The sequence below is a fragment of the Neofelis nebulosa genome, chromosome 9 (genome assembly GCF_028018385.1).
Source record: "Neofelis nebulosa isolate mNeoNeb1 chromosome 9, mNeoNeb1.pri, whole genome shotgun sequence".
In the NCBI taxonomy this organism is placed as follows: Eukaryota; Metazoa; Chordata; class Mammalia; order Carnivora; family Felidae; genus Neofelis; species Neofelis nebulosa.
The window spans coordinates 77,872,334-77,885,533 of record NC_080790.1 but is presented as its reverse complement, the minus strand read 5'-3'; the positions used below and the strand labels follow the sequence as shown (position 1 = coordinate 77,885,533).

At 50.8% G+C, this 13,200-nt stretch overlaps 1 pseudogene; it reads right to left on the bottom strand.

The window, feature by feature from the left end:
* Nucleotides 1–716: 716 nt before the first annotated feature.
* On the bottom strand, nucleotides 717–12,228 carry LOC131485185 (mitochondrial import inner membrane translocase subunit TIM14-like; annotated as a pseudogene).
* Between the last annotated feature and the right edge of the window lie 972 nt (nucleotides 12,229–13,200).

Here is a 13,200-nt window from a genome sequence, read left to right as displayed (position 1 = left end):
TCAAGGCATTTTCTCCTCCCTGAGATCCTTTACTTCCCTGTGGCCACCGGTGTCTTGGTGTGGTTTCCGTGTCACTCTCACCGTGGCCCAGGACACCTCTTTGTCCACTCACTCCTGTGCACTTGATCTTGCTAGATGTGTTCCCATGGGGGCAGGAGGAGTGTCCCTGGACATTTCAAGAATGTCTGCCAGGCTTTTTGGTGGAAAGCCTGCAGATTACTCATCAAAGAAGACGAGGCTTCTGTTGACTTTACCAGGCCATGGGGTTTTTCTAAATTTTCTTTAAGGCTTAACTTTCTATGGCTTTCAACACACAAAGATTTAAAATTACATTGTTGGTCACGAGCACTTAAAGTTCTAAAAAGAGCTTGCATGATAGACCAACATTTCCAATATAAATCTTGTCTGATGTAATGCTTCATTTTCTGGATGACACCTTTGTGTGGAGGACAAATCAGCCAGGATACAAAGCGTGGGCAGATAGGACCGCCATGAATGGTTATGTAGTCTGTGCACTGCACCAAGGGGCCTGGCCAAGGAAATGAGTGGAATGGGGCCTGAAATCCAGCCCCACATTCCACTGGCCAAACCTTTCACCCTGGTGAGGAACTATATCTGCCTGGAGGAAAGAACAGCTTTTTCTAATTTGTCCAGAGGGGCACCTTTTTCTTTTTTCTCTCTCTCTCTTTTTAGTGTTTGTTTATTTTTGAGAGAGAGAGAGAGAGAGAGAGAGAGACAGAGTGCGAGCTGGGGAGGGGCAGAGAGAGAGGGATGCACGGAATCTGAAGCGGGCCCCAGGCTCTGAGCTGTCAGTACAGAGACCGACGCAGGCTTCGAAAACACAAACTGTGAGATCCTGACTCGAGCCAAAGTCAGACACTTAACCAACTGAGCTACCCAGGTGCCTCCTCCTTTTTTTTTTTTTTTTTTTTTTAATGTTTCATTTACTTTTGAAAGAGTGCAAGTGGGAGAGGGGAAGAGAGGGGGGACAGAGGATCTGAAGCAGATTGTGCACTGACAGCAGCAAGCCTGATGTGGGGCTCGAACCCACGAACCGGGAGATCGTGACCTGAGCCGAAGTTGGACGCTCAACTGACTGAGCCACCAAGGCGCCCCGGAGGGGCACCTTTTTCAAACTCAACTAAGACGCAGAGTTTGAACAACTTAAGCCTCAGGAAAGACCAGAAGCAGGACAGTTCCAAGGACCTAAGCATCTAGAGTGAATGAACCTCCTCCATAGAACACTTCCATCAAAACAGTGCCATCCCCACAGCTGCCAGTCTCCACCTCTCGGTTCAAAATCCCAGAATTTGACAGAAAGAATCTGATTGACCCAGCTGGATTCAGCTATTCTCTTTGTACCCATCAGCTGTGGCCAGGTGTGGGAAGAGTCATCCTGTATAGTCTGTACCATAGATTCCGTTGCTGGGCTCCTCACCATATTAGGGGGTTCCCAGAGCCCAGGCCTTAACTTTGGGCTGTGCAGCCCTCCAAAAGTTGCCCATGGCAGTTCTGTACAATGTCTAGCTAGGATTGGCCATCCCTACACGGTCAATAGCTGACTGATCCAACCATTCAGAAAAAATACTCCTGTGGCTGTTTACTCCGTATGTAGCAGGCAATGACAGTCTCCATTTGCTACAGACCTTGTTTACGAGTGCTTTTAGCTTCTAAAGTCAATTCCTCATGTCCTTATTGGGACTTGGGTCACTGACAGACCAGAGCACCTATTCAGCTTTGCAAAACTATTCAGACACCAGCCTATGCAATAGTCGCAAAATCATCTTGCAGTCTTCATCAACAACCTCTTAACATTTTTTAAAATTATTACACATTGAAAAAGAATAAAATGAAAATAAGTAAGTAAATAAATAAATAATTGCACAGGATGGCACCTGGCTGGCTCACTACGTACAGCATGTGCCTCTTGTTCTCAGGGTCGTGAGTTCAAGCCCCACCTTGGGCATAGAATTTACTTAAAATAATAATAATAAAACAGAAACACATGGCCCACTCCCCAGATTCAACAGATGTTAATGGTTTGCCATTTTGCTTCAGATTTCCTTATCTTTTTTAAAGAAATAAAATGTTACAGCTATGGCTAAGTCCTTGCCCACATTCCTACTCCCTCCTGCCCACGCAGATGTGAGCGCTGGCCTCAGGTTGGGAGTGATTTCCACAAGTGACTCTGGCTTTGACTTTTCTTTGCCTGGACCTCAGGTGCACGAGTTGAGCCAATCACTCTCTCAATGGCATGCTCTCATGTCTGCTCCTTCTGCACAAAGACCCTCTCCTTCCATTTTATCCCTTTGATCCTTGTTCACTACCCCTGTGCCCCGCACCCACAAAGGCAACCACATTAATGTGTTTGTACGTAGCCCTCTAAAGCATACGTTGCCGTTCTGTGTACATGTATTTTTAGTTTAGGGTGGGGTTTTTTTTGTTTTTGTTTTTTTGTTTTGTTTTTGTTTTTGCTTTGAGGCACTTTAGTAAAAGGCTGGTACTCATATAAATAAATGAATGAGAACTTAAAATTCATCATACATTTTCTTCATTTTTTAGCTTGGCCTTCTAGTAAATCTTTAGCTTTATTGATTTTGGCTGCTATCTAAAGAGATTCTCCCCTGTCTGGGTGATTCACCAGCATCATTTGTCAACAAGCATCTCATTTCCCCCTTATCGGCAGTAGGGCTAATGCTTAGTATTAATGCTGCTTCTCCATTTGGTGATTTGGGGTTCAAACCCCGAATCTGTGATAGCCACCACTGAAGGCAGATCTTGATATATTTTGAAAAATGTGTTTTACTTGGGGCTCCACATGCTCTGTGGCTTGAGAAACAGAACAGCCTGCAAACCCTACAACTACAGTAGCCAGTCCACCGTCCTGGCCGTGGATCCAGTTTGGCTCCCTCACCTCCAAGATCATCCCAGCCCAGAGGCCGTAGCCACCAGCTCCATGCCTCTACCAGAAAGTGACACAGCCACCACCAGCATGTACTGTGTATTTTTAGTTTATATATATGACATGCTGCTGTAGATTTCATTCTGTTTCTTGCCCTCTCAGTCAGCACTATGGTTTTTTTTTTTTAAGTTTGTTTATTTATTTACTTACTTACTTACTTACTCGGAGAGAGAGAGTGTGTGCATATGCATGCACACGCACACGTGCAAGTTAGGGAGGGGCAGAGAGAGAAAGAATCCCAAGCAGACTCCACGCTGTCAGCACATAACCCAGCGAGGGGCTCGAACTCATGAACCGTGAGATCATGACCTGAGCTGAAGTCCGACCCTTAACCAACTGAGCCACCCAGGTGCCCCAGCACTACGTTTTTAAGTTCCACCCATATTGCCGGGTATACATCTAGTTGCCTGTACACCCACCCAATTTAACCTATCCCCTTCCTCCGGTGAGGTGGAGGAGGGAGGAGGAAACTCAGGAGGTGGTTAGGCTCAGGCTCGTCCCCTAGACACTATCCCAAGAGAGAGATGTGTCAATGCCCCTCCATAGCCATACACGTGTGCACACCCACCGCATTTCAGATGGAGCCCCAGCAAGTGGAGGTGGAGGAAAGCAAGCTGGGAATTCTATCAAAGGACTTGTTTCAGAGCTCTGCTTTTATGTCCAAGTCCTTGCCTCCCCCAGGAAGCCTGCCCTGACCACCCCATTCCATGCAGTTTTCTCCCCATTCTGGGGACTGTGAATCTCATTTAATCAGACACTAGTTAATTCTAGTCTTTCTGTTACTACCTCCCCAATTCATGTGAAATCCTCTTGAAGGAAAGGACCATCTCTTGTCCATTTTGCCTCTCTTGCTCAAGGCCTGACCCTGAAGAAATGAGGGCAGGGAGTGGGAAGCTGACCAGTGATTTCCTTAATTCAGGCCCCACTCCCTCTGTTTTAGGGACATACCATCTTTCAACAAACACTTATGTGCCAGGCTCTTAGAAGTCCAGAGAGGGAACATACGCTGTTCCAGCTCTCCAGGAGCCCTTTAATGGGGGATGCAAATAACCAAACATTAAGTCATGAGACACCATGGGGAATGCAAAGACAGGCAGCTACTTGGGGTGCCAAAGAGGAAATTGCAGCTCAGCGCAGAGGGAGGCCAGGGGCTCCCAGAGGAGGTGACATCCAAGCTGCCCCTGGAAGAGAAGAGGTAAATTTAGAATTGGGAGCAGGGCAAGGGGATTATGAAGTAAGACTGAGAGGATACAAGAAATACCAGTATTGCGTGCATTCCAGTTATTATGGCTGCACATCAAACAACCACTTATTACGTTTGCAGATTCTCTGGGTCAGGGATCTGGACAGGGCACAGCAGGAAGGGCTTGTGTCTGCTCTGTGTTGTCTGGGGCCTCGGCTGGGAGCATCCATGGCTGGACTTTGGAATCATTGAGGGCTCATTCACTCACAGAGCTGGTGGTTGGTGCTGATGTAGGTTGGGTCCTCAGTTCCTCTCCACATGGTTTTTCTGTTGGTCTCTCCAGGCGGGCTAGTTTGGGCTTCGTATAGCAAAGCGGCTGGGTTCCTAAGGTGAGCATCCCCCAAAAGAGAGAGGGCCAGGTGGAAGGTATATGACTTGGCATCCCAAATCATCACTTCTGCCGTACTCTATTGGCCAGGGCAGTCACAACCCCCCAGCCCAGATTCAATGAGAGAAAACAGACCCCACAGCTCAGTAGGAAGAATGTCAGTCACATTGCCAGAAGAGCATGTGGGAGGGGGTATATAATTTGGTGCAGCCATCTTTGGAGAACACAATCACCGTGGTATGTATTGATAAGGTGGAGGGACAACAATGGATGGATAGGCATCCAATACTGCTCAGGTACAATATGTCAAATGGAGGCAGCCAGATACAAGGCTACCAGGATAGGTCAGGTCAGGTTCTGGAGGGTCTTCAAAACCACACTTAGGAGAATGTTTATAGGCAAAGGAGGGCTTTGGAAGCCTAGGACTCCTGCCCCCCTCATTCCCAGACGGAACCCAGAACCTCCTCTGTGCTTGATCAGAAAATATCTAAGGCTTTCTGTGGGTGGCTGAAGCAAAGGGACTCTCAGAGTTGGTCTGCACCCTTGGAATAAGTGTCAAGGATAGCCAGACACCAACCCCTATCCTTGTCCCTGTGTGTGTATGTGTCCACGCCTACCTGACTGAGCCCATCTCTTGGCTATAGAGTCTCATGGACGCTGCTGCTTGGGTAGCAGGCAGAGACTCTTCAGAAATGCCCTTCCTGATTCATTCTGAATAGTCCTGGGCAGAACAAGACCCACACTTCTCTCTCTCTCTCTCTCTCTCTCTCTCTCTCTCTCTCTCAAGCACACACACACACACACACACACAGGCACACACAGGCAGGCCCACTAGGCATAAGCCAATGAGACAGCATCATATCAAGGAGAGAGTCTTGCATAATCATCTGGTCTCTGCCCAATGAGCAAGGGGTCTTGAAGAAATCATATTTACCCCACTGGAACTTGGAGGCAAGTCCAAGAATTGCACTAGACAGGAGTTTTCCCCAACCATGGTCATTGGAGATCAGCAATTAAATTCACCTGGCTTGAAAACTACAATGAGATACCACCTCACGCTCACTAGAATGGCTAAAATGAAAAAGATAAGGCAATATCAAGTGCTGACAAGGATACAGAGCAGCTGGAACTCTTATACTTTGTTGGTGGGGATGCAAAATTGTATGCCCACCTTAAAAAACAGTTTGGTTAGTATCCACTAAAGCTAAACACCTTCCCTATGACCCAGCAATTCCACTCCTAGATATTTACCCCAAAGACATAAAACATATGTCCACAAAAGACACTTGACTTGTACAAAATGATCATAGCAGCCTTATTTATAACAACCCCAAATTGGAAGGAGTCCAGGTGTCCATCAACAGGTAAACAGATAAATGAAAAGAAACAGACTACTGATACACACAACATGGGTGGACCTCAGAAACATTTATGCTGAGTGAGAGAAGTCAGAAACAAGAGTCAATACCATATCATATGACTCGACTTATCACAAAGTCTCATAAAATGATGATAGAAGGGGCGCCTGGGTGGCTCAGTCGGTTAAGCTTCTGACTTCGGCTCAGGTCATGATCTTGCAGTTCGTGGGTTCAAGCCCTGCATTGGGCTCTGTGCTGACAGTTCAGAGCCTGGAGCTTGCTTCAGATTCTGTGTCTCCCTCTCTCTCTGCCCTTCCCCTGCTTGTACTCTGTCTTTCTCTCTCTCTCTCAAAAATAAACATTTTTTAAAAAATGATGATAGAAGTCAGAGCAGTTGTTGCTTTGGGTGTGTGGGGAGACCGGAAAGAGGATCCATGGAACTTTCTCGAATGATTGCAGGCTCTATATCTTCATGGGATGTAGGTTACACAGATGTATACATTTGTCAAAATGCATGAAACTGCGCATGTAATACCTGTGCCTTTCACTGTTATACTTTAATTTAAAAAATAAATAATAAAATAACACAAAACAAAATAAAATGAAATAAAATAAAATCATCTAGACGGCCTGTGACAATGCAGCCTGGGCACCACAGACCAACAGAGTCAGGGAGTCCTCCCGAGCGGAGCCCAGGAATCGGCATTCACAGCTTCCACCTTTGGCGTGAACATTAGACTTGAGACCCATGTCCCCAGGGGCGTCTTCCCCTCAAGTTCCCCTAGCCGCCCACTATCCCACCCCAAGTCTCCCGCTCTCTCCAAACCCCCAGCCCTCTCTGCCCAGTCGCCCCTGGTAACCAAGAAAGGGCTTGAAAACCCTCAAAGTGCAGACGCCCGGGGAGGGCTGTCCACAGTGTCAGCGAGACAAGGGCAAATACAAAATGCGGGGTAATTGGCGGTTTTCTAATTCTCGGCCCTTTGTGCGGCGGCGCGGAGCCGGGGCCGCGCTCCCAAGCCCGGGCCTTTCAGCCGCCGGGGGCCCGGCCTCCGCGCTCCCCGCGCTCCACAGCGCATAATTAATCGGGCTTCACAGGGCCCCGGACAAAGGCGCCCATTCACCCCGCCGCTCCTCCCCCCGGGGATATTGTTATTTCTAAAAACTGCAGCCAGCTGGGCCGCAGAGAAACGTCAGCTCTGTGGGAGAGTGAGCGGCCAGGCCGGGAGGAGAGAGGGAGCTCTGTCTCAGCGCCCCGAGCCGGATTAGAGCCGGCCAGCGAGCCCGGGGTGGGCAGGGGGCCCGGGGTCTTTTCTGAAGTCTGCACAAGTCCTCAGAAAGCCTCGAGATTTCCATGGGGCCCTGGAGGAGAGCGCCATGGAAATGGTAATGGGTGCATTGAGGCTCGTTCTTAGGAAGGAGAAGGGGTGCATTCAGGCCACCCTGACCATGGCACCTCTCCAGGGTGGGAGGGGCGCATGGACAGCCCACGGGTGGGAAGCCAGGGCGCCCCCACCTGTACCGGGCCTTCCGGGACAGCAGGCAGAACGAGTCAAGGAATAAAGGCCTGGGTCTGGGTCTGTGGAACCTGGGGTTAAGTCAGGGACTGGGCATGTGAAGACCTTGCAGTCACCTGGCTTCTGCTCCAAGGACCACCAGGGAAGCTCATTCAAAACAATCCCTGTGTAGAATCAGACTCTCAAAGTCTGGGCTGGGGCTGATTTTCCCAAGTCTCCAAGCACCTCCGAAGCTTACCCGCATCGGGGTCACCTCTCAGCCCTACCCCGGGCGGAAGGTGGTGCAGGTGCCCTGCTTCCTGTTTCACGGAGGAGGAAGCAGGCCCCAGGAGGTAAACTGAGCTGCCCCCAGCAACAGAACAGAGCTGGGACTGGCTGTGCTGGTGGGGTGCAAAAGCACAACAGAAGGGAGAGGCAGCTGGAAGGGGGGGCTTCGCCTCTTTGCCAGAGCATTTCTTGACCGTGCAGGCCCGCTCTGTTCTCTCCTTTCCCTGGCCCCTCCTTGCGTGGGACTGATCTGCCTAGTGAAATGCCTCTAGCATGTTCTGTTTCATGGGTTCACTGGGGTTTCTCCAAGCCGCTCCAGCAGAGGCACGCTTGAGTGCAGGTCCAGAGATCACATTGCTTTGTGTCCAGGCCAGAGCCGGTGGAGCTCCAGCCAAGGCTCACTGGATGTGAACAGCATCTCATGACTCCAGGGTCCAGTCCTTTAGGCTGTGTTCCCCTTCAAAGCCCAGTGCCCTCCTGGAGAGGGCCCAGCAGAGGGCCCGGTCCCAGGTCAGCAGTGCTGGGCTTCAGCCTTGTTGCTGCACCCAAAGAAATGGGCACCCGTTCATTCTTCCTCCCAAAGCTGGGAGCAGTCATGAACAGCCACCATGGATTTCCAAAACCTCAGCATCCTGAACACCTCCCAGAACAAGCAGGGGCCTTTCCAAAACCCTGCCCATCCCAGCCCGTATCATGGAGACATTCTGTCCCTCAGCGGTACTCTGGAAAATGTTCCCTCAGCCTAACACTGCCGGTCCTGAGCGAGACCACAGGCCTCAGAGCCAGGCCAGGCCGTAGCGCCTCCTCCCACGAATAAGGGAAAGGAAGCCTCCTGTGTTTTCAGAGGAGCCCAGGCTGGCATCCGAGGCCCCGAGAGGGTGCCCAACCAAGTTCACTCCGCTTCCACCAGGCCATGTTGGACATTAGAAAGCCAGTATCATGCAACATTCACGTCTGTGGGTGGGAGAATGTACCGAAAACTCAAGAACAAAGTGAAGGGAAAGAGAGCAGTTCAGCCAAGGCAGATCAGCTGTCTGGTGGCAGGCCAACTCAGGCATGGCCACGTGAAGCCAGCAGACTTCTCCCCTGTGACCTAGGCAGCCCCCAACTGCCACACCAACAGCACGGCACCCAGCAGTGAAACAGGCTTGCTGGCTGCCATTAAATAAACTTTATTTAGGGTCTGGAGTGATCTGATGGTGTTTAGAAATGAGACGAAGGTTCGGCTATAAGGAAACCAACTATGTCAAATAACGTCCTTGAAAAAATAAGAAAAAAACAGAGAGGGAGGCAAACCATAAGAAATTCTTCAATACAGGGGACAAACTGAGGGTTGCTGGAGGGGTGGTGGGTGGGTGGGGACATGAGCTAAACGGGGGATGGGCATTAAGGAAGGCACTTGTTGGGATGAGCACTGCGTGTTATATGTAAGTGAGGAATCACTGGACTCTACTCCTAAAGCCAATACTACACTGTATGTTAACTAACTTGAATTTGAAAACAAAACACAACAATGTCCTTGAAATACACACTGAAATATTTACGGGTAAAGGAGCAAAACTGGCTCTAACTTGTTCTTAAACGATTCCACAAGATGTAAATAATCGGTGAATCTTAGAAAAGGCTTACAGACATTACTTGTAATAGTCTTATAATTTCTCTGAAGTTTGAGATTAAAAACAAACAACCGGAAGTGTGAACACGTGCATGTCCACAACACAGCATCGATACTCCAAATCCTATACCCAGGAGTGGGACGCAACTCTCCTGTTGTCCCCTACTCTTACTCATGCACATTACAAGCAGCTTTCAGTATCTTCTGTTATAGCAGTTTGTGGACCCAAGTTGGTTTGAAAGTCGTCAAGGGTAAGGCCTGTGTTGTCAGCACTGAGCTTTGTAAACAGTAAGCATTCAAACAAACCTGGCGTCCTCCCATTGGCCATGGAAGGTTTCCAGCTCTGAGTGAAATGGAAGAAGGAGAAAGAGAGGGGCTGGCCAATGGGGAGAAGGAACCAAGAAAGACGGTCGAGTCCATACAGACTTGCCAGTCCAGTGCACTCATGTCAGAACTGATGATTTTTTTCAAGTCAGACTCCCCCCTATATCAGATTCTTCCATCCTTTCTTCCACAAAGCTTGGAAAGTAACCCAGCCCCAGTGGGGCTGCCCCACAGGACCCACCCAGAGCACCTACAGACATACACAGCCTGAACCTGACCATGTCCACTTCAACGTGTGGTTACCAGAGACAATAATGTATTTATTCAAATTCTGTCTGGTTCATTTGTGTGTATGAATCTTATCTCTTCTCTCCAATGAGACCACAGAGGTAAGGGCCTTGCCTCCTCCCACTGCCCCCCACGGGTACATTCATGGAACCCACACGAGCCCTCAAGTAGCCTCCACCAGGGACTATGTCTGTCTGCACTCTTCCTCATCCCCAGCTCGCAGTACGGTGGTTGGCACATGTCTGGTGCTCAGTAAAGACTCATTGAACACTCATTAAACACAGAGTCCTGTTGAGCTGAATTGAGTTGCCTCGTGTGACAAGGGCACACTGAGTAGGCTCTGAGGGTTGGACTTCTGGCCTCAGATGCTCACCAGGAAGGCAGAACCAGCATGGGCCTCCCCTCCTCCCTCAGAGCAGATCCCTCTGGTTGCTGGTTCTACCATGTTCCTGAGAAGGGCGGTGACACCATCTCTGTGGCCAGTGTGACACAGTCAGTGTTAGGGCAGATCATCTCTGCCGCTGAATCGTCTCCTCATGGTCTTGTTGGGGGCAGGGGGACACTTGGGACAAGAAGGTTTGCTCAGCACACTTCCAGCAGGGGCAGGATCTTCTGTCGAGAACTCCGGGTCAAAGTTGCAGTCCGCCCCACGCCCTCGCCGTCACTCCATCCTCACGTACACACTATGACAAGGCTCAGCATGGGGGCAGCAGAATGTAGCACCCTGCAGGTGCCAGAGACTGAGGGAGAACTGTGAGCTTGGTGGGGGCAGGAAGAGTGTGACCAGAGTGGTCATCAGGAGCTCCATTTTTCTCCCTGGTTCCTGGGGCCCGGGCACTTGGTACGAGGCAGTGGGATTGCTAGCAGGAACAGAAAACTGTGGTGTGAACATCTTCAGTCATGTCTCCAGTATTCTTCCTGCCGCTACCATGGGGCCCGAGCCCCGGGTCAGTCCAGGGATGGGGTAGATGCATCCCTAGCCTTAGGGACAGAACAGCTCAAGCTGCCCACCTTGGGGGAGGGGGCAGTTCTTCCTTTAACATGCCCCACTGTAGGGCTGGGTCATCTTGACAAAGCTTCTCCTTCTGTCTCAGCACCTCTCACCATCTCCCCGCACCCCTTTGGAGGAAACCACTGGCTGGGCCTTTGGGGAGGACTGGCCGTGCTCCCAGCACACTCAGTGTTTGCTTCCAATCCAAGAAAAAGCTGGGCTCCCTGGCTGGGAACTCATTCTCCCCCACCCCCTCCTTTTCTTTTCTTTCTTTTTCTGTCCCCTTTGCTTTTCCCCAGCACCCCACCCCCACCCCACCCAACCCCAAGAGCTCCCAAAGTGACAACATGTGGACCCAAATCAAACCCTTGTCCTCGGGCCCCTGCTGGCATCTCTCCCAGATCACCCACCTTCCTCCCCCACTCTGCAACCCAGCCACCCTCCTCACCCCCACCCCCACCATTCCTCTTTGTGGACAACTTTCTAAATGCAGCCAAACTTCCCCTTTCGGTCCACAGGCCCCGTAAAACAGCTGCAAAAAGTCAGCAGCTCTGCAAAAAGTTCTCTTGCAAAGTGAGGCCGGGAGCAGTCCCTCTGGCTCCAGCCATTGCTTCCTGCCTCCCAGGATCTAGAAGGTCAGTCTCCCCCATCCCAATAAACGGCAGAGAGACCCCTCGGTACTCACTCCCAGAGACACAGTCTCCCCAACGGTCTAATCTAGAGAGAACTCCCTGAGGGGCCCAGCAGAGTGTAGTCAGTGGGAGGAGACAGCCCAAAGCCTGGCCTGCATGCCTGACCCTGCGAGGCCCTGTGGGACCCTGGGCAATCCGCTTCCACACCCCACACATGTACACATGCGCAGTGCTTGTGTTCATAGAACGAAAGGATGGATTGGCTGGTTTTCTGGGCCCCTTCCACGTCTAAAATTCCACAAATCTGTCATCTCTTTGTGGGGTGCTCCTGCCCAAGAGAGAAGGGGCTTTGCCCAGGGACACATGGCGAGCCGAGGGTTATCTGACCAGACCCAGTTCTCCTAAATTGCATTCTGTGTTCTCTCTGTGACCCTTGGCCCTCAGGAAAACAGTGGGCCGCACATAATCACTCCTGCCCACACATCACAATCATCTGAGATGTTATATCATATCCATCCCTGGGCCACACTCCAGAGCAACAAAATCAACATTGGGGCCTGGTTATCAATCTGTTTGGAAAGTTACCCCAGTAGTTCTGACTGAACAGTCAGAGTTTAGAACCAGTGTGGACAAGGCTCCTAGAAAGTGAAGCTGAAGCTCTAAGCCAGAAGTGCCTGTCTGCTCCCAACCAGGCCCCGGAGGCCTCCCCAGGAACTAGAAACCAACCTCAGCAAGAGGCAAGAGGCCTGGGGGTCACCCCAGCCCTCCGAGGGCTTTGTGTGTATTGAGAAAAGAAAAACGGAGAAGGAAAACCATAGCAGAGCCGAATGCAGTGAAAGAGAAAAAGACAAGAGAAAGGGGAAGAGCCCTGAGGTCAGAGAGTCATGTGAATGGCATTTAGGGAACAAAGCCCCTCCATTGTACCCTCTGTTCCCCCTCATCAATCATCCACAGGGCCTGGTAAGAAGCACTCTTCCACCAGCGCCCAGGGCACAGAGGGCATCGCTGCCCATAGAGGCCTGGGACAGAAAGCCCACGTCCAGAAATTTGCCCATTCTGAGTCTGTGAGCCCCGCACATCCTCCGCCTGGGCAGAGCTAGCAAAGAGCCCTTCCCGCACCTCCTCCGCTCACCAGAGCCCGGCGCTCCTATCAGAGTTTAAGCAAAATCACTCGGCCATTCCTAGACCAGAACAAAGGCTGAATCCAACTCCCCGGACACTTGGCGTCACATCAAAGTCATCCAGGTGGTGCTGCATGACATCCAGCGAGCTGCCTCCCTCCCCTCCCGCAGCCTCACTGCCTGATCTTGTCTGCCTTCCTGCAGAGGCCTATTTGGAAGGCAGGGGTATCGCTGGAGGCCAGTGGTCGAGAGCCTGGGCTCTGGGGAGAGAGGCCTGGGCTTGTGTCCTGGCTGTAGCACACTAGCGTTGTGAGCTCTGTGCCTGTGAGTCCTCACCTGTGAGGCGACGACTGACAGAGGGGAGAGGGCCCTACAAGCCCAAAGCAACCGGGGGCCAATATCTAGAATGCACGAGGACTGCCCTCTGCCACAGTCAGAAGAGGATGGTAACCCCAAGAGAAAACCGGGCACAGTGTGCAAGCAGTCAGTGAACAGGGCTGCCAAAAGAAACACAAACTGGATACCCGTGAATACGCCAGAAAAGTTTCGGTCAGGGA